Below are 19,489 nucleotides of genomic sequence, written 5' to 3' on the forward strand. Positions count from 1 at the left end.
CATCTAGCAGGGAGGTAGGTGGCAACACTGATTATGATACCATACTGTGTGGTGCATTCGATGATGGACATGTTTACAGGTCTAGGAGCCGTTCAGAGGAGCATAGAATGCATTGTGTGTGTGTGTGTGTGTGTGTGTGTGTGTGTTCGTGCGCATGTAGTTTAGGGGGCAGTTTGCAGAGGGTTTTAAAGGATAAAGGGGACTTTGCCAGCCAGATTGGGGTTGAAGATGGATTCCTCTAGGTGAAGAGATTTGGGAGACTAAAAACCAGTCCATTGGCAGTGCTGGAGGGTGAACTTGGTGGTGGGATCATGGCCCCCTGCTGACGTCTATAGGTTGTACTCACATCGTTCACCTGCTCCAACCTGTTTCAGAATGGAGAGAGGTGTTGAAAGTTCATCAGTGATCCTCTGTTTTCTTTCGGGCTAAAGAACATGAAATGTCTTTGAGTAGGTATGATGTGGAGAGGCGGTGACGAGTGTGGACTGCCAGGTGCCTGGAGGCTCTGTGACTCAGGTGTGATCAGGGAAGAAAGTTCAGGAATAGTGCTTTGCTTTGGACTCAGAAATGTAAAGGCAACAGGTTCTGTCCGGAGCCTTCCTGCCCTTCCTCCATGGTGCCATTGGGGTGAAGGGGTGGAGGCAGGTTTACATGGTCAGCTTCTGGAACCAGACACAACTGCCTTTCAGTTTTCACGGCCTTGGAGGAAACAGATAATGAATGATAGGAAACAGCTGCTCCTAACGTGGCAGCCAGAAATGCAGCCTCATGGAGCAACGTGGTAATCACGAGAATATTAATGGAAAGTCCTCTCTGATTAAACACTGGGAGCTGTGGAATGTGGTTTGTTTTCATATATGTACCCCTCCCCCCATTGTCTTTCTGTTGTCTGCAGATTTTATTTTTATTTGTCCAATCATACAGAAATACTTTCTTGTAAAGTATTACAAGAAAGTTATCTAGAGTAATTAAAAAAATAGATAATTTTTAAAAATCTAATTTCCTGCTAGACCCTTCACTTTTTAATTTATTTAATTTTTTAACATCTTTATTGGGGTATAATTGCTTAAAATGGTGTGTTAGTTTCTGCTTTATAACGAAGTGAATCAGTTATACATATACATATGTTCCCATATCTCTTTCCTCTTGCATCTCCCTCCCTCCCCCCCTCCCTATCCCACCCCTCTAGGTGGTCACAAAGCACCGAGCTGATCTCCCTGTGCTATGCGGCTGCTTCCCACTAGCTATCTATTTTACGTTTGGTAGTGTATATATGTCCATGCCACTCTCTCATTTTGTCACAGCTTACCCTTCCCCCTCCCCATATCCTCAAGTCCATTCTCCAGTGGGTCTGTGTCTTTATTCCCGTCTTACCCCTAGGTTCTTCATGACCTTTTTTTTTTTCTTAGATTCCATATGTATGTATTAGCATATGGTATTTGTTTTTCTCTTTCTGACTTACTTCACTCTGTATGACAGATTCTAGGTCCATCCACCTCACTACAAATATCTCAATTTCACTTCTTTTTATGGCTGAGTAATATTCCATTGTATATATGTGCCACATCTTCTTTATCCATTCATCCGATGATGGACACTTAGGTTGCTTCCATGTCCTGGCTATTGTAAATAGGGCTGCAGTGAACATTTTGGTACATGACTCTTTATGAATTATCGTTTTCTCAGGGTATATGCCCAGTAGTGGGATTGCTGGGTCCTATGGTAGTTCTATTTTTAGTTTCTTAAGGAACCTCCCTACTGTTCTCCACAGTGGCTGTATCAATTTACATTCCCACCAACAGTGCAAGAGGGTTCCCTTTTCTCCACACCCTCTCCAGCATTTATTGTTTGTAGATTTTTTGATGATGGCCATTCTGACTGGTGTGAGATGATATCTCATTTAAACTCTTCACTTTTTTCAGAGTTGGGTGTGAGCACCTTCCAGAATCCTTCCTAGACATTTGCATACATGTTTATACAGATTAATGTATAATTATTTTCATTTACATAAATGGATTCACATGTAGCTTGAATCTGATCCAAAGTTTCTTTTTAAGTTTCATACTGTCTTAAAGGTCTTTCTACATCACTCTATTTAGATAATCCTCAACCATTGCAGAAGTAATTTTTTATACAATCAAACTTAATTACCTTTGTCAGTAATTCAGGAATGGCTGTATGGAAATATGGGTGCCTCTGTGGAACAGGAGGGTGTGATGGTTTACGCACATGGGTACCGAACAAGGATTCAGGATGTTTTACGGCAGACTGGCTGGCACCTGGCAAAACATCTTGGATCAGCCTGACAAGAGAGAACTGATCTCTTGCTCTGAGAGTTTATTACTGTGACACCAGCTCTGCTTCAAGCACACCTTTAGTCTTTTCTTGCCAGAATCATATTAAAGTGAGAGGTGGCCTGATATATAATCTTTGAGATCTCCGACTGAGGCATCAGGAGAATGTGGGACTTGAATCTTTCTCCAAAGCTTGCTTTATAAACTTGTAAAGCTTGTTTAAGAGAAGTTGACCCAAAAGACAAGCGGACTTTGAATTTTAACCCAGAGAAGTGGGACCCAGAATTGGTGAGGGGGAACCCTTTGAAAGGAGAAATGGGACAGGTCATTGTTTTGATATATTCATGGGCTGCTGACATGGGAAGCAGTCGGTGACATCTTGCTAAAATTGTACATTTGAGCTTGCCAAACCCAAACAGACCACGGGCATTTGTGTCTGCTCCCCAAAGTGCAACAGCAGTTGTCCCAGGAGCTGTTGGAATGCCGTCGTTGTAACCTTGGTACACGTTGTTTAGACAAAAGGGGAAGACGCTTTCTTGGCTTGACAATTTGCCAACCACCTGCTATCATTCTTTTTCTTCAGTGCTTTGAAAGTGGCCAGAATCTGGTCATCAGGCCTCTTTTAAAAATAACAACGCAGGCACGTATAAAATCACAAAATCCAAAAAGCTGATGTAATTATAGAGGACACATGGCAATGGGTGCCTATTTTCCTCATCTCTTCTCTTGAAGGCATCGGGTCTCTTATATTTCACGTGGCCAGTTGCTGCCTTAAGGAGGGAAATTCTAGAGGAGAGATAGACTTTCAGGGAAAGTTCCTCAGATCTTTTACCGGAACGAACTGTTATCAAATAAGCATCAAAATGACCTTCAAATTTCTCGATGTCGTGGCTTTATAAAGAAATCGTAATCTCTAGATAAAATGGCACGCGCGCAGTGAACTGTTTTAATCCGGCTTTCAGGGAGGTTGGGGTTTGTGGGAGATTAAGAGGCTGGGAACGTGGTATTTCTTCTGTTGGCTGTGAAATTGCTCTTTCCAGCTCCGTGGTGTCATGTCACTGTGGCTAATAGGGACAGGCTCACACATTTGTTTTTGTTTTTTTTTTTTCACCCACTGCCTTTCTTCACTTAAGCATCACTTAAACATCCGCCAGTTTGATCACATCGAGGACCAGTCAGGTCCTCAGCTCTGTTTCCCTGGATCCATCCTGCTCTTGAGACCCTTCCACACTCGAGGGCATTACTTGCCTGGGGAGGTCACACTGCAGGAAGGGAGCTTCCCATGCTGTCACCTGCTGCCGGGAGAAGGTGGAGCCAGCCTGGGGCGGAGCAGAGAAGCCTGTGCAGAGTTCTCACTCCAGTGCTTTCTCTGGTGGGATAACCTTGCACACTTAGCCCTTCAGAGCTTCCTTCCTCATCTGCAAAACGGGGATCATAATCCGTCATGTGGTCCTTCTGAGAATTAATCAGACCCTGGGAGTGAGTTCCCAGCCCATGCTGGGGACTACAGAAAGGCCTAGGAAATGGTACTTGGGTGATTTCTTTCTTCCTTTCTTTTTCTTTCGTATTCCGTGTCCCGAAATGAGATGGTCCCAGCCCCGGACATTCTGGTGCTTGGTTCTCGTTCACCAGGGATAACTTTCTTTTGTTGACAGTCAACAGAAAGAAAGTTGACTTCTCCAAAAATTACCCTTCTGGAGTTGCAGCCATTCTGCCATCTGTTTGCCTCCGTCCCTCCCACGCCCTGACCTCCGCAGTGCAGTAAACCCCAGATCTGTGCAAGGGCAGAACTAGTTTTAACCACAGAGTGAAGGAGTCTGGGGGCTGGGAGAACCAACAATATAGAGTTACAGTGAGTTGCATGTACAGAATCTCAGATTACTTTGGCACAGGTTTTACATTTGAAAGTCTCTTCCAGGTGCTTCCTCTAGACTGAGGAAGTTAGAATTCCACAGAAAAGGACACTTCAGTTTTTAAAAAGCCATTTTGAAATGCGTGAACACAAACTTTTCGCAATAGGGATGGTCGTTGCTGTAGTTGTGGGTTGTACATCTCCGTATTAATCTTCAGCAGGGGGCTCAATTTGTGTGGTGATCTCTGTCAGCCCCGGCTTGACTCATGCATTCCTCACCGCCACAGTAAGATCTGTGTTTATGTGAAATATGGAAACGATTTCTTCCCCCTCTTTCTTTTGTGCTTGAGTTGGGATGGAGCCGCTGAGTTGTTTTCCTTTGTTACTTTTAAAGGGTCTTCAGTTTCAGAGCTCCACTCGGGGCTTGAACAGAACAGCAGAATAGCTGGCAGTGTGGCTTAGGCCGGTCCTCGTGAGATCTGGCTCTGAACCCAGCATCCTTACGTTGAAGCAGGAGGCTCTCCTTTCGAAAACTTTGGTTTGCCCAACCCTAAAAACCAAATGGAAACTAAAATAGGGTAGAGGAATTTTCACTGAACGAAGAGTTTTTTACCCTGAATTTGTCTTCTTTATCAAGACCCATATGTCTTGTGTCCTGCTCTCTGCCTTTTTTTGTTTTTCCTTCTCCTCAACTGCTTGGGTACCATGAGGATGGAGAAGGTGTAGGCCGAATCGTTAAAGGTCCAGAGTTTAATTGTACAAAAAGAAGAACCAAAAAAAAAAAAAAAAAAAAAGTGTGTGTTCCTCCGCATTTCTGAACAATTTATCCTCCTAAAAAAGAAAGTCTGGTGAAAAGGATCCCAGGCTATAAAAGAGAGGATTAGCTGCTTTCATTGGGTCCAACACCGCATTCTCACTGCATCGTTGGCAATCCTTGTAAAGTGTCTTGGCAGATAGCGGCTCTTCCTTCACAGTGTAATGTTTTTCCAACTGCAGAGTTAGAGCTGCTTCATTGCCATGACGCATGGCTAGGTGTCAAGATCATTTTATGGGACGAAAAACCCAAAAAGACTTTTAAAACGTGCAGCTTTCGGGGAAAAAAAAAGTCCGTTTTACCAAGAGAGTTTTCAATAAAAGGGCATTCATGGGTTTATGCTTTCCTCACGGGCAGATCTTTTCAAAGATGGAAATTGTAGAAAGAGGACATACATTTCTTTCATGCATTACCTGAGTCCTTAAGGTACAGCTGTCTGGAAGGACCAGGTGCTGGGGATACAGGGATGAGTGTCACCCTCTGGCCTTTAAGTAGCTCCCTTTTACTCAGGAGCCAGAGACGTGAGTCAAAATACCTGGTCCAGATGGCAGGAAGGAGTGGGTGATGAACTTGGCTGGGGTGGGAGGTGCTGGATGACCGGTGTCCAGAGACGGCCTCCTAAAGGAAGAAAAGCTTCAAGTGAATCTCGAAAGATCAGGAGGAATTTGCCGGATCAGAGAGGAGTGTGGTCGGCATTGCGGGCAGAAGAAGAGCAAATGCAGAGGCTCAGATCTGTGAAGCAGCAGGGTGTTGGGAGAAGGAATCCCAGCCCAGGGAGGCCGGAGTAGTCGCACGCAGGAGGGAGAAAGCAGGGGAGGGGCGCGCCCAGGAAGCCCAGGGCCAACTTCCGGAGGCCTCTGCAGGTCGTAGGGTCGTGCTGTCGCCTTCAGGACTTTGCTCCCCTCGTGTGAGAGGCCTTCTCTGACTAGGATCATTCTTATTTCCTTTCCCTGCTTTAGCCTTCTTCCTAGCACTTACCCCTGACCTGTTTTAGGCTTGTGAGTTTATTGTCTGGGCCCTGTTGTTAGAATGAAGACCCCAGGAGAGCAGGGACTTTCTTCTGGGTGGATGGCTGTGTCCCCAGTGCCTGGCATCAGTGATGTTATAGAGTTTGGCTTCATCCTCTGAGGGCTGGAGAACCACTGCAGATGCTAAATAGGGGTGGGAGTGGAGGTGGGGTCCCATGAGTCCATTGGGGTGTTAGGAAGCTCAATGTGAATGTCGCTATAGCCGATGACAGGTCTTTAGGAAGCGAGCTCCTTGGTGCATACGGGGGGCAGGAGAAGGAAGGAGGTACTGATCTTACTCCTTGGCTACCTTGGATGGTGCCCAGCTTTGCCGACCTGGTTAATTATCAGTAGCCAGTGTCAATCTCATTTTATGGCACATGTTTGGAAACTTTGCTAAACATTACAGAGACGCTCCGAGAATCTTTTTTCCCTATTCTACAAACCCAGTAGCTGCCCAGGCATTCCAGCAGATGTCACGATGTCATATGTGATAATCATTTTCTTCATTTATTGCTACTTCCATGATAGATTTGAGAAATCTTAATGAATGATCTTTCTTTGCAATGCATTGAATGCTTTGATATAAAATGGATTCTTTATGTAAAAATAAGTTTAATAGTTTCAAGATGGCTGACCTCATAGCTGTTTGGGTCACACTAGTTAGGTTGTCTGGAAGGTTAAAAATAAGATAAGAAAGTGGACATTCTGCAGTTCTTCTGAGAGAATTGATATGATGTATCATCCTGTTGGCTGGGCTTGAAGAGGGAATGAACAGTTCCCCATATATAACTTTTCCTGGTAACTGAACTTCATCACTTTAAGACCTGGATATTTAAAATTTTTCTCTTCAGTTTTGGATGGAAATCTTTCTAAAATTATTTACTTTCTTGTGCTCATAAGCAGAGTGAACTCAACATTCCTTTCTTGGGAAAGAAAGAATTTTGCACAATGATTGAAGTATGTGATACTCTATTGGCACTTTGGAGTGTCTTGCCAAGTGACCCCAGAATGCCATGTTTTCAACATTACTGCCCTTAGTTTTTAGGTAGTGGGTGCTTCTAGCAGCATACCCACGTGTGCCTTTCTTGAATTCACTCAACTTGTCTCTTGAAGCCTGGGAAACAAGATAGCTTACTCGCTTTGTAAAATGAGAGTAAGGGGGGAGACTGAGAAGGCCTGTGTAAGTCAAGTGAACGGATTTTATTGCACAGGCTTTATTATATCTTTAACATTTCAAAGAAAGAGGACTCATTTTGTATTTTTCAAGTCTTCCTAACATTAAACTATCTGTATCTGAAAAAAAAAAAAAGATTAGAATATCTCCCCTTCTACTGTCAATGATGCTGGCTTTGCGAAGTGAAAGAAAAATCCCCAAGCCTCTTATAGTGTCTGTCCAGAGGCCTCCTCTCTTCCCTTTGGGTCCAGGGTGTATGAGGTGAGGTCACTGGAGGTGTTCCTATACTAAAGTTTGTTTGTCATCATCTTTGATTACTTACTGGGCATCTGTCGTATGTAAGGCACTGGGAACAACACAGGGAGTGCCTTCTTCCTAGAAATTTAAATCCTAGTTTGGAAAAGGAAGTAGTGGAAGAGAAACAACTACAGTACTTGGGTTTTGTCAGGGGATGCAGCAGCGTAGTACACCCCTAGAAAGTCCAGGGCTGAACAAGAGTCCTTTCTCCAGAAGGTTGACCTTTGACTGAGAATACAGGCAACCCAGATAGAACTGAGGGGAATGAAGCAGCCCCAGGGAAGGCCCAGTAGCAGAATCAGCCATGTCCATCTGTGGGGTGGCACATCGTGGCCAGATCAGCGTATTGTCTGCACGTGCCAGGAGAGCGGGGTGGACAGCAAGGGCCACGGGAGTTGGGGTAGGTGATCACGTCCACGTGGGGAGGAGGGTGATTTGTGAAAACCGCATGGAATGGGAGGGTGACTGTTGGATCTCGATGAATGAGTACAATTGCTGAATTGCAGAAGGGGAGAGAAGGCTGGCCAAGAGGAGAAGACTGCCTGGGATGGGGGGTGGGGGGTGCCGAAAGGCCAGGTGTGTGTTACAACTCTGTTCTGCTCTCTTCCCGAGAAGAAGACTTCTCTCTCTGAGCCTCCCAGTGGGAAGACAATGGGTTCTGGAGTTGGATGAACTGGTCTCCAGACCAGTTCTACCACTTTCTAGTTGTGTCATCCTCAGCAGCTTTCTTACTCCCTGTAACATCAGCTTCCTCCTAAAAGGAAGGGAGATAATAAGACCAATCTGTGGACTCCTTGGAAGAATGACCGATCTGTGGACTCCTCGGAAGAATACATGAGAGTTATATTTGACCATGTGCTATATAAACATAGCGTGTGCTCAGTCATTGGTAATTTCCTCGGGCCAGCCCTTCCTCAGGGCCTTGAGCTCCTGATGCCCACAGGCTGTGTCCGTTTACTAACTCAATTAGAGGTACAGTTCAACTCAGATACAGATCTGAGTTGAGGTACAGATCTCAATTGTTTGCCCTTCCCTGTTGCTGTTTCTATCTGGTTAGCGTTTGAATTCTTACAGTTAACCCAGCTCAAACCCTTGGTGTCGTCTTTGGTTAACTTTTGCCTTTCACGTGACATTTCTAGTCCGTCATCTGATCCTGTCCGTTTCTTTCTCTTGCGATGTTATCGTCTCCGTCTCCGGGGGGCTCACACCATGTCATGAACGGATTGCTCGGAAGCTTTCTGACTTTGGTCAGCCCTATCCAGCTTGCACATTCTTTAGATACCACTGAACACCTCTGTCCTTCCATAATCCTTTGATTTGGCTGTACCTTTTCCATCTAACCTTGTTTTTCATTAGTTCTTAGAGTAATAACAGACACATTTATTTATGCTGCGTGTGTGCCAGGTATGTGTTAAGGACTTTATTTATATGAGACCATTTTCTTTATTTCAGCCCCCAACGTTGCACAGTTAATCAGTGTTTGAACCCAGGCAATCTGGGTTCACTCTTTTTTTGTTGTTTTTTGCTCCAGCAGGTGGCATGTGGGATCATAGTTCCCCGATTGGGGATCAAACCTGCGCCCCCTGCAGTGGAAGCTTGGAGTCCTAACCCCTGGTCCACCAGGGAAGTCCTCAGAGCCTGCCCTCTTCAGACCTGTGTATCTTCATTGGCTTCCATCCGTATAAACTCCTAGAGAGCAGGGGCCACGTGATTTAGCACTGCTCCCCACACTCCGTGCCTTGTCCGGACATACAGTAGACACCACTGAATGCATTCTTTGCATAATTTCCTCATTCCTTCTCTGGGCCCTAGTTCACGCCGTTCTCTCCCAGCATCATGGCGGGAGGTTCAGGAAGGGGTCGGTGGTCTGATATGAACTCATACAACCTGGGTTCATATCTCAGACATTTACCCACTATTTCACCTTGGTTGGGTCACTTCTCTGAAGCCACAGTTTTCCTCTACAAAATGGGGATAATAGTAACGCCACCTCATAAAGTTTACACGAAGAATCAATGAAGTAACGTGTGTCAAATGCTTTAGTCCTGTGCCTGCACGTGGAAAAGGGTCCATAAACATCAGCTCTTATAAGCAGTAGAATTATGCCCTCCCCTGCCTCTTTCAACTCACTTTTGTCTTTCTTTTAGGCCTATCTCAACTCGCATCATCTGTCTGACACTTGTGTAACTTCTTCAGCTCACAAAGAACCAGACACTTGCTTCTTTTTGACCATTCATTAGCTGCGTGACTTTGAGCATGTTACTACATTGTACAAGTCTCAGTTGTATTATGGTGATAAAAAAGGGTTTTCTTTGTGTGGAGTAAAGAAGGAGTATGTGACACATTGTAAGCACTCAGTTAATTTTAGTTTTCTTGCCTTTTTTTCCCTCCCTCGTCACCAACTCCTCCTCTACCGACAGACCAGCAGGCCCCCATAAAGGCTCATTGACAGACTCAAGTCCTAACTTCGTTGTTTGGAAGTTACATGGAAGAAAGGGAGGCTTCTACTGTATGGAAAGGACTGGATTGAGGTCCAGTAGCAGGAAACTCTTAGTTGAAGAACCCTTGCCCTGTGCCCTTTGGTCTTGTTGAAATGTACTCTTGGTGGTCCCTTATAAACATAACCAAGTTTTACACTGTGTAACAAAATTTTGACATCTTTGGACTCATTAATTCAACAAATGATTCTTTTTTTTTTTTTTTTTTTTTTGTGGTATGCGGGCCTCTCACTGTTGTGGCCTCTCCCGTTGCGGAGCACAGGCTCCGGACGTGCAGGCTCAGTGGCCATGGCTCACGGGCCCAGCCGCTCCGCGGCATGTGGGATCTTCCCGGACCGGGGCACGAACCCGTGTTCCCTGCATCGGCAGGCGGACTCTCAACCACTGCGCCACCAGGGAAACCCAACAAATGATTCTTGAATACCTACTTTGTGCCAAGAAACGTCCTAGCTGTCGAGGGTATGATGATGGACAAAACCAGCCTGGTTTTCGTCTTCACAGAGCTTGTCCTGCCGGGGAGACAGACACCAGCCATGCAAATATTACATTATAAAGCTGGATGTGTTATGAGGGGAAAGCAAAGGTGCTAGGAGATACATGCTAAGGGGATTTAGTGTTGAAGGCCAGGGAAATGTTCCCAGTGAAAGGGATGTTTGAGCTGAGATCTGAGGGCTGAGTACGAGAGCCCAAGGAAGGAGGCAAGGGAAACCTTCAGATTTAATACTCACTCTTATTCTCTTAATGTAAGATGCTATTTAGTGTTCTGTGAAGCTTGGATGATGACAGATGATAATTAGTTTGCAAACCTGGGGGTGCCTAAATATGCTGTCACTGACTGTTTTTATCTCACTTGTGCGTAAATAGTGTGTGTGTCGGGCTGGGAGAGGGAGGCTGAATGTACTTGAGCACAGTCAGGCGTCGTGTTTTCATTACACTCGGGGCCAATGCTGTCAGTCAGGCTCACCCAGGCACTTTGTCACGTTGCGGGTCGCGCTGTCTGGGCTTGTCTGCTCAAGGGCAGGCGCTCTTTATTTTAATTTGTATTACGTATATTTGCTCTGTAAGTTGTTGTTTGTTGGAACTTGGAGAGCCAGGTGCTTGCAGCTAGAGTATGGGCCAACTTTTTGGAAATTTGAATGAAGTTTGTTAACACAAAGAAGGGACACCCTTCAGCCAAGTGTAACGGGCTACTAAAATACGATAGCTGTGAAGGAACAGTCCTTTAAACCCCTCCCCGCTGCTTCCCCTAGTATAATCATCTCAATGGAACCCATTTTCTGACCTCTTTCAGGAAAGGTATTTCCTGAAACATTACAGCAGAGTTTTGCAAAGTGATGAGCCCATGATAGTATTAGAGATGATTTTAGACTGCCTGAGTAGGTCAAGGGAAGACTGTGTTTGTAGCTAGCCTTTCTTCAACACCTGTCACTTATGATTTCCCTTTTGACATCAAGAAGCAGGCCCTAAGACATTAATAACTTTGCTTTGTTTTCATTATACTTATGTTTATGATACTTTCTGTGTATGGCAAGTGATACTAATTTATAGCAGTGATTTACAGACTTTTTCAAAAATGATGTTAAAAATGAATTGATTTTTAAAAAAATAAAGCACATAATAGTAGAAATGGCACTCAGAGTTGACAAAATCATTGAGGTGGTTCTTGAATGACTGAAGTTTGGGAACACTGCCTTGGTGTAATCTGGACTTTTTTCCTGCTATCTGGCATTTGTATTCTGGTTCTGAGGGCCTATAAAAATTGGGTGTTAAAATCTGATGACACGATAAAATATTATGTTACTCTCACTGTGGCTCTAATCAAAAGGATGGATAATAGTAAGTGTTGGTGAGGATATGGAGAGGTTGGAACCCTCATAAATTGAGAGTAGGAATGAAAAACGGTGCAATTTTTTTGGGAAACAGTTTGACAGTTCCTCACAAAGTTAAAACATAGAGTTACCTTATGATCCAACAAATTCACTCCTAGGTATATACTCAAGAGAATTGAAAACCTATGTTCAGGTAAACACCTGTACCCGAATGCCTATTGCAGCGTTCTTCATAATGGCCCAAAAGTAGAAACAACCCATACATCCATCAGCTGATGAATGGATTAAAATGTAGAGTGTATCTATCCATACAGATATTATTCAGCCATAAAAAGGAATGAAGTATTGAGTCATGCTGCAACATGGATAAACCTTGGAAACGTTATGCTAAGTGAAATAAGCCAGACACAAAAGGTTACGTCTTGTAGTGTTCCATTTACAGGAAATGTCCAGAACAGGCATATCAATAGAGGTAGAATGTAGATTAGTGACTGCAAGGGTTGGGTGGAGAGGGAATGGAGAGTGGCTGCCAGTGGGTATGGGGTTTCTTTTTTGGGTGATGGAAATGTTCTCAAATTAGATGGTGGTCACACAACCTTTTTTTTTTTTTTTTTTTTTTAATAAACAGCTCAAATTTATTTCTCACGGTTCTGGAGGCCATACGTCCAAGTTCAAGGTGCCGGCATGGTTGGGTGAGGGTCCTCTTCTGAGTTGCAGACTTTTCTTTGTATCCTCACAAGGTTGAGGGACAAGCTATTAAATATACTAAAAATCACTGAATCGTACACTTTTAAAATTAGGATATAATTCCTAATACCATAGAATTTATGGTACGTGAATTGTATCTTAATAATAAAATTGGGCAGCATAAAAAAGGGTAGCTGTCCATATGAAGGCTTTACGTGGCGGTGTTGACTACTACTGCTGCCGGTAGAATGACATTGCCCCTCTGTTATTAGGATTATGCTTTTCCCAGTGGTGCCCACGTGGCCTTTGGAGCCAGAATCCTAACACAGACCAACGTGGGTAAGTTCTAACATGCTGTGCAAAGTGTAACATTACATCTCCATCTTCACAGTAGTACTCTGAGATCTGTGGGCTATTCACATGTATGTGTATATACATATATATACCTAACTGAATATATATATGGATGTATGAATACATATATTACTCATATGTAATGGGGGAGATGGGACTACAGAAGTTGGGTGGTAGAGTAGGTAGGGCCTTGAACCAGTTCTTTGTGCTATACTTTCTGCTGTAATCTGTAAACAACTTGTCACACACTTGAGAGGTAGCAGGCCAAGGTCACAGTTGCAAAATGGGGTTGAAGATGAGAAAGCTCACTCTTGCCAGATTAACTCACTTATGTAAGGATGTATTCTCATGAACCTTTTCATTGATGCCACTGTAAATATTGACTCAAGATGTCTTAAACAGCAATAATAGAATACCTCATAATTTACAAAGCACTCTCAAACACAGTACTTCATGTTATCTTAGTTTAAATCTAGGGAAATCAAAGTCTGAAAGTCGAGTAACTGGCCCTAGACACACAGGCAAGTCAGAAATCAAGCTGGATTTTAAGCCGGGTTGTCTGACTCCATGCCTGCTGTGTTTTCGTTCTTTCCTCACGCCCTCCCGTTGTTTTGTTTGGAACGTGTGGATCCATTCATTCTCCATTCATTTGACGGTTACTTACTGAGTGCCTCGTAGGGGTAAGAATCTGTTCTTGGAGCTGGAGCCAGGCTAGACGAGGACCCTAAATCTTATGGTGCAGATGGTTTAGAGGGAGGGGCCCAGCTGGAGACCACTGGCCTAATAAAGCAAGGTACTTTCAAAGAGTGATGCCTTAAGAAGAAAATAAGAAGGTGGTATGACAGAAGGGACTGAGACATGTCCAAGGACTTTTTTAGATTGGATTGTCAGGGAGCACCTCTCTGAAAGGTGACATCTGAGTTGAGACCAGAAGGACCTGAGAAAAGTCAGCCAGGCAAAGATCCGGCAGAAGATTTTTCTAGAAAGATGAACATCTAGTGTTCTGCATAGCCCCAGCGTTTCTAGTGCTCCTTCTAGGAATCGACTTCTGAGTCCTGAATTTAAATCATTGTTCTGGTCTTCTTCTGTACACACATCTGTCATTTTCTACTTTTTGTCAGTGTGTATGTATGTGTGTGTGTGTATGTGTATATACCTATATATATATATATATGTATAATATAGCATGTGTGTGTATGTACCTATAGATATAACACACGTTGTATTATACATAGTATAAATAAACAATTATAAAAATAAATTTCAAATTAAGTACTTCTTTTTCAGTAGAAAAATATCATTCTAAAGGTGTGATTTTCCTATCAGGCATAAGCCTTTTGCGACATCACTTTGAGTGATTCCCTCTTAGGAATCTGACCTGGGGTTTTTGCTTGGGTGACTAAACAGTTGTTGTGATGACCATGAGAAGAAGGTGGCATCTCCAGTTGTTGGCCCTCCTCAGGACCACCTGTTGACCATATATTTCATGAGACTCCCTGAAGGCATTTGCAAACCCTACACACACAAGTGCTGTCGGGCAGTGTCTATTTGATGCTAAATAAATAGATCTGAGTTGGCTCGGATGGAATGAATACTTTGTTCCAGGGAAGATGTCATTCTTTCAGAACTTCCAAGCAGAAAGCTTTTGTTTTTTAGGTAGTGCCATGCATTCTAAAATAAGAAACAGGCCGATGAAAGGATAGAGGTGATTTGGGTCAAATACTGTGAGTTTCGGGGTGGGAGGTGGCTGGTGGCGACTGCAGTGGCATTTGGGGAGGATGAGGTAGGAGGTTCCGTGAAAAGGATTTCAGTAGCTGCCGTCTCCCTTAAGAACCGGTCTCGGTGCTGATGGTCAAGGCTCTCTGGGGCTCTCAGTGGAAACAGAGCCTCTGTCGAACCTCAATTTCTCTTCCTCAAAGCTTCACCTGCCTCCTTGCTTTTCCGTGCCTTCCTATACTGTATGTTCTCTTTGCAGTTAACTTTTTTTAAAAAATTATTTATTTATTTATGGCTGTGTTGGGTCTTTTTGTTGCTGCGCATGGGCTTTCTCTAGTTGCAGTGAGTGGGGGCCACTCCTCGTTGCGGTGCGCGGGCCTCTCACTGTCGTGCCCTCCCTTCTTGCAGAGCACGGGCTCTAGGCGTGCAGGCTTCAGTAGTTGTGGCTCGCGGGCTCCAGAGCGCAGGCTCAGGAGCTGTGGCTTGCGGGCCCAGTTGCTCAGTGGCATGTGGGATCCTCCCGGGCCAGGGCCCGAACCCGTGTCCCCTGCACTGGCAGGCAGACTCTCAACCACTGCGCCACCAGGGAAGCCCTGCAGTTAACTCTTTTCATAGAGCAACCCTTCCACATTTTCTTCCCCTTGTAAAAAAATACAAGTGGAGGACAACAGCTCAAGACATCTCTGCCCCCCTCCCCCAGTCCCATCGCTCCCCAACAAAGGCTTCTCCCAGGGAGTTCTCCATTCTTGCCCTGAGAGCAGAGCCTGGGTCCCAGACTGTGGTAGAACCTTCCGGTTTTACGGTATTTCCCGGTTTTTGCAGCATCCTTGCTCATGCTTGCGTGTGCTTCTGGAGGGCGGGTGCTTCTTTCTGTGTGTATCGTAGATGCAAATCAGTACAGGAGCCCAGTGAACTGAGCTGCTATCTGCCTAGAAAGCGTACCACACACGGGTTTTTTTCTTTTCTTTCTTTTTTTTTTCTCCTGTGGTTTACTTGGCTGATTTTTTTTTTTTAATTGAAGTATAGTTGATTTACAACGTTGTGTTAGTTTCAGGTGTGCAGCAAAGTGATTCAGTTATACATATATATATCTCCCTCTGTTCTTTTTCAGATTCTTTTCCATTGTAGGTTATTACAAGATATTGAATAAAGTTCCCCGTGCTATACAGTAGGTCCTTATTATCTATTTTATATATGGTAGTGTTTATCTGCCACACTCCTAATTTATCCTGCCCGCCCGCCTCTCCCCTCTGGTAACCACAGGTTTGTTTTCTGTGTCTGTGAGTCTATTTCTGTTTGGTAAATAAGTTCATTGTATCACTTTTTTAGATTCCACATGTAAGTGATATCATACGATACTTGTCTTCCTCTGTCTGACTGCCTTCACTTAGTATGATAATCTCTTGGTCCATCATGTTGCTGCAGATGGCATTTTTCATTCTTTTTTATGGCTGAGTAATATTCCACTGTATCTATGTACCACATCTTCTTTATCCATTCCTCTGTTGATGGACACTTAGGTTGCTTCCATGTCCTGGCTATTATAAATGGTGCTGCTATGAATGCTGGGATGCATGTCTTTTTTTTTTTTTCTGTAGCCCTCAGGATATACAGGTTGGTGTTGACCTGCACTGACAGCTACTTCTTGTTTTCTCTCTCTCTCTCTTTTTTTTTTTTGTATTCTCTCTCTCTGCCTTTGTCTTTTCCTGGGATGCTAATGGCATGTGGAAATCTTGAAGTATACCCCCTAATCTTCCCTATTTTTATTGGATCCTGGAAAGAGATAGCTTGCCTCTTTCTAAATTCAACTTTTTGAAAACTTACTCTGGGAAATATAGGTATGTAGAGAATTTTATGAATTCTGCAGATATTTAATCCTTTAAAGGCAGTCATTTTTATTGGTGTATCACCACCCTCTTATAGTCACTGCTGGCCTAAAAGGCCAGTTTCGAGAGTCACCTTCAAAAGTGAAAGAACTAGAAAAGAATTCAATTCAGATTTCCTAGAAAAAAAATAGAATCCATCTCAGCTGTATTTTAGAGTGCTGTTGAGAAACTTGGGACAGCAACTCAAGCAACTCAAGATGTTATCAACAACAAGCCTGTAGGCATTGGTGTCCCAAGTTCCTTAATTTTCTCTTCGACCCATCTAGGTGGGAGAGCCATTTATATTTACATTACCATTAAAATTTCTGATGGTAGTCACAGACAGTAAACTAAGTCAGCTTAAATGACGTGAATAATTTCCTGGTATATAACACTGTACTTTCTTTAGATCATTTAAAGGGATGTCTGTGAATCTTCTGCACTGGAGGATGGAGAGACACTATATGGTGGTGAAGAGCAGAGACCCTGGTGCCAGCTCCCTGGCTCTCAGCCTGGCTCTGTGTGGCCTTGGGCAAGTCACCTCCCCTCTCTGTGCCTCAGCTCTTCAGCTCCGAAGTGGGACACTTATAGTACCCAATCTTGGGGACACTGGGAGGATTAAATGGTTTATATATATTAAATTTTGGCAAGGTGCCTGCCATGTGGTAAGTGACATTTAACTGTTTGTAATTTTATATATTTATCTTTCCCAATTTTAAGAAGTTTCTTCTTCTTAATTTTATATCACAGAAAACTTGATATCTTCTCAGCCATAGTATTTGGTGAGAGAAATCAACCCTATTTTATTTTGCATTAAAGGCTTTAGAATTTGTTTGAAGCCATCAATTTTGCAGGTCTTAAGACTGAAACTCCTCTGTTTGTTCACCAAATACAGACCTCTTGGAGGGTGTTCACCTGCATTTCCTCCCGTATCCTGATGCCACACCTGAGAGGATCCTGGGAGCTTAGGCTTTATGGCTCAGTCTGGCCCTTGACTTTCTTTTTTTTTTTTAATAAATTTATTTATTTTGGCTGCGTTGGGTCTTTGTTGCTGCGCACGGGCTTTCTCTGTTTGAGGCGAGCGGGGGCTACTCTTCGTGGCGGTGCGCAGGCTTCTCATTGCAGTGGCTTTGCCTATTGTGGAGCACGGGCTTAGTTGCTCCGCGGCATGTGGGATCTTCTCGGACCAGGGCTCGAACCCGTGTCCCCTGCGTCGGCAGGCGGACTCTCAACCACTGCACCACCAGGGGAGCCCTGGCCCTTGACTTTCTTTAATGTTCTCTTAAAATCTATAATTTGTACTGTATGTCAGTGTGAATGTTTCCATGTGTAGATTTTTTTCTTTTGTGTATCTCAGAAAGCTCTGTAGCCATCGTCTGGTCCCTCGTTGAGGGAGACAGAGCGGGCACTGCCTGCCCTGCTTCATGAGAAGGGAGCGGATCCAGGGAGGCTAGTCGCACCACATCCTGAGTCAGTGCTTGCTGAGCCAGCAGAGGGCCGGTCTGTAAATTATGTATAATTCGAAAACAAGAAGTATACTTTTGAATTCTGCCCTCATTCTGGGCCTATATGATCTTATAAGGTATTAACCTCAAAAGTACTATTTTTTCCTCGTGTCCGTTACTGTGTACAAATAGTGTCAACTACCTGCCCTGTGGATGGGAGCCGGCTTTGGTATTTGGGCCCTTGCCCTTTCTGTTAATAGGAGGTTGGATGATGGTGGTATCCTATTAATTTGAAGATGGGAAGAAGGCAGTGACCGAAGATTATAGATCCGTATGGGAATTCCCTGGTGGTCCAATGGTTAGGGCTTGGCACTTTTACTGCCGTGGGCCTGGGTTTGATCCCTGGTTGGGGAACTAAGATCCTGCAAGCTGCGCGGCATGGCCAAAGAGAAAAGCAAAAAAGATTACAGAGTGGTAGAAATTCGGTGCTGGTTGGCCATGGGGTCAACTTTCCAGCCCCTGCCTTTACACACTGGAGAACAGGGGACAAGGTCTGCTCGAGGTCACATAGCTCCTAAGGTTAGAGCCACAGGCCTACCTGGTGTTGCCCCTGCACAACATAAAGGCGACTTTGCAAGATGAGGACCTATGAGATCAATGTCACTCAGTAGCATAGGACATGAGGCATTTTATGTTTCCCCAGAGTGCAGTAACAATGGGATTTTCTGGAGGACGAGGAGAAAGCTTCACTTTAATCACTCAGGAAACCAGAGTGGACGTTCTCTCAAGCCACAATTATGGTAAACTTGTGGGGAATTTGTGTTGAAGAATCTAGAAGATTCTTCCCCCGCCACACCATAAGCTGCAAGGGCTAGGACCTTCTCTGTCGATTTTCCCATCAGGACTATCTGTAGCTCTGGTCTCAGGGGGTTCATGAAAGAAAGATAAGAAGGTGAGAACCGGACAGGGTCACTAAGAGGAATGTGACAGGTGAGGGGGTCCTACAACCTCAACAATTCACCCCTGTCAGAGTTGGGATCTTCAACCTCAACCAGGATTTCTTTTCTTTTCTCTCTTTTATCCAGCCAATATTTGAGCGTCGCATTGTGCCAGGCTGAGTCATCAACACGGGCGTGGCCCCAGCCCCATATTTTAGAGAGGGAGAGAGGCAAATGCAGGATAATGAACAAGTAAATACTCCCAGGCTTGCTAAGTCCTGTGAAGGAAGCAAACAGGACACACAGGGAAGAACAGCGATTTGGGGGCTCTTGTGCGTACCGGGCTCCACTGGAGGCATCCCTGCGATGTGATATTTGAGTTGAGACTGAGAGGTGAGAAGGCACGAACGTTCCAGGTTAAAGGAGCGTCACAGTGACAGGCCTTGAGGTAGAAAGGGCCAGATATCCTCAGTGTCCAACGCGATGGTCTGGGGAGAATGTGGCAGGAGACGAAGTTGGAGAGGCGGGCAGGACCCGGACAGACTAGCCTGGACTTTGCTGGCTGTGGATTTTGATCTCACAGGGCTTGGAGCAAGGGAGTAACATTTAAACTGTGTGTTGAGAAGGTTTTAATGAGTCTTCAGAACGTTAATCTACGTGAAAGACGCCCATCACCCAAGACCGTATATTGTATGACCCGATTTATGTGCAATGTG

The 19,489-nt window shown here is 44.3% G+C and overlaps 1 protein-coding gene and 1 non-coding gene across 6 annotated transcripts in view; both read left to right on the top strand.

The window, feature by feature from the left end:
• CNKSR3 (CNKSR family member 3) overlaps window positions 1-19,489 on the top strand; it is a 100,897-nt gene that overhangs the window by 25,515 nt on the left and 55,893 nt on the right. The window lies entirely within an intron of this gene.
• On the top strand, window positions 18,177-18,249 carry TRNAK-UUU (transfer RNA lysine (anticodon UUU)). The gene has a single exon. It is a non-coding gene; the product is annotated as a tRNA-Lys (tRNA).

This window comes from Pseudorca crassidens, chromosome 13, assembly GCF_039906515.1.
Source record: "Pseudorca crassidens isolate mPseCra1 chromosome 13, mPseCra1.hap1, whole genome shotgun sequence".
Taxonomy (NCBI): Eukaryota; Metazoa; Chordata; class Mammalia; order Artiodactyla; family Delphinidae; genus Pseudorca; species Pseudorca crassidens.